This window comes from Cyprinodon variegatus, unplaced genomic scaffold (assembly GCF_000732505.1).
Source record: "Cyprinodon variegatus isolate N-32 unplaced genomic scaffold, C_variegatus-1.0 Scaffold1365, whole genome shotgun sequence".
NCBI lineage: Eukaryota > Metazoa > Chordata > Actinopteri > Cyprinodontiformes > Cyprinodontidae > Cyprinodon > Cyprinodon variegatus.
The window spans coordinates 71348-73239 of record NW_015151818.1 but is presented as its reverse complement, the minus strand read 5'-3'; the positions used below and the strand labels follow the sequence as shown (position 1 = coordinate 73239).

Below are 1892 nucleotides of genomic sequence, written 5' to 3'. Positions count from 1 at the left end.
GCTCTAAGGGTGGAGGCGCTCTAAGCGTGGAGGTGCTCTAAGGGTGGAGGCGCTCTAAGGGTGGAGGTGCTCTAAGGGTGGAGGCGCTCTAAGGGTGGAGGTGCTCTAAGGGTGGAGGCGCTCTAAAGAGTCCAAAGAAGGTTCAGATGAACCGATCAGACGGGGACAGACTGGCTCAGTGGTTGAGAGGGACTAGAATCACATTAACAGACATTTCTGTGGCTTTAGTGGAAGTTAGCGTCCTGCTGGGAACATTTTGTCTCTGAAGTGTGACGATGTGGGCGGAGCCCTGGCTGAGCCGGCGGAGGCCGTGACATGCATGGCCAGCTGCTTTCATGTGAGCCAGACGGTGACCTTTTCCTGCAGAAGGCTCGGTGGCAGCAGAGGTGATGATTGACTCATCCTCCCCTCTGCTGTCGCTCTGCTGTCAGGAGATTGCTGAACAGCAGCGGAGATTTCTTATTGCTCCATTTGGGATGAAGGTTCCAGACAACTTTTCAAAGCCGGGATCTTTTTTCTGTCTGAAATAAATGTGGGCTGCTCAGTGCCATGCAGCAAGAAGGTTCTGGGTTCGATTCCCAGCCTGTGGTCTTTCTGCATGCAGTTAGCATACTCCGGCTTCCTCCCACAGTCCAAAAACATGACTGTTAGCTTCATTGGCTTCTCATTTATTAACGGGTCGAATTCTAACAGCGGTCTAAATAACTTCCTAAATCCACTGCTACATCATCATCATCATCATCATCATCATCATCATCATCATCATCATCATCATCATCATCATCATCATCACAAGCATCTCAGATTTTCCCCTCTGCTCATTTTAAGCTGCTTTTATTCTCTCTTTAAATGCGGCTAGCCAAGGCCAGAGTAAGCTGGAAAAAGAGGTTTTCTGTTTTTTTCCAATATCTCTTGGCTTATAACCTGCTTACAAATGAGTAATTATAAATCTTTGCCTATATCGGTACTTGGCCTCCAGCATGTATTACTAATTATGGAAATAAAAGAGGCCTTCTTACTAAGGCCCAACAAGGCTATAACCGTACAGTTGCTTCTGCGCTCCATGGTTCCCAGCAGTGACAGTCTTCTTTTCTTGGTCTGCTTCATGTTTCCATCTCTGAGCATAGAGCTGATCCTTCTTTACACAAACGTCCATGTTTGTCTCCTCTGTCCATCAGAGGTTCTGCCAGAACCTTTGTTTTCTGTCCACATATAGTTTGGTGAATTCCAGTCTGCTCTTTTTAATGGTTTGTTTCCGTTAATGGTTCCTCCTGTAGCTCAAACAGCGATGGATGCTGGGATCTGACCCTGATGTTCCTCCAGCTTCAAGTTCACCTTTAATGTCTAGAACTTTTTTTGGGCTCTTCTGTTCCCATTCCTATTATCCGTTTCATCCTATTTGTCATCATGGCGTCCAGGAAGGTTGGCTACAGCCCATGGTCTTAAATTTCTGTATAATAAAATGTGAAAGTAGAGGTAGTCCTATAGCCTTTAGCTTTGGCAGACTCGTCTGTAGTTTTCTTCCTTCTCTTCCTCTGCTCCATGTTGAGTGTGGTACACACCATGTGACCAAACAGCACAGTGACTAACTCTAGTCCTATATTTAGACCTCTGACTGATTTCCAGATTATAGACATCTGTGATGCTAATTATCCAACTTCCTCTGGTCACATTATTTTAAATATTTTTAGGGGAATAATGTTTGTTCAGGCCTGTTAGATTTTTCTTAAAGCAATCTATTGAAGCATAGTTGAAAAGCAATATCTGACTTTCATTTGTTCACTTTAGTAGAAAATATCACCGGGATGGATGGATGGATGGATGGATGGATGGATGGATGGATGGATGGATGGATGGATGGATGGATGGATGGATGATGGATGGATGGATGG

At 44.9% G+C, this 1892-nt stretch overlaps 1 protein-coding gene across 6 annotated transcripts in view; it reads left to right on the top strand.

Annotated features, from left to right (window-relative positions):
• rhbdl3 (rhomboid, veinlet-like 3 (Drosophila)) overlaps positions 1-1892 on the top strand; it is a 72607-nt gene that overhangs the window by 29943 nt on the left and 40772 nt on the right. The gene's annotated exons all lie outside the window — the stretch shown is intronic.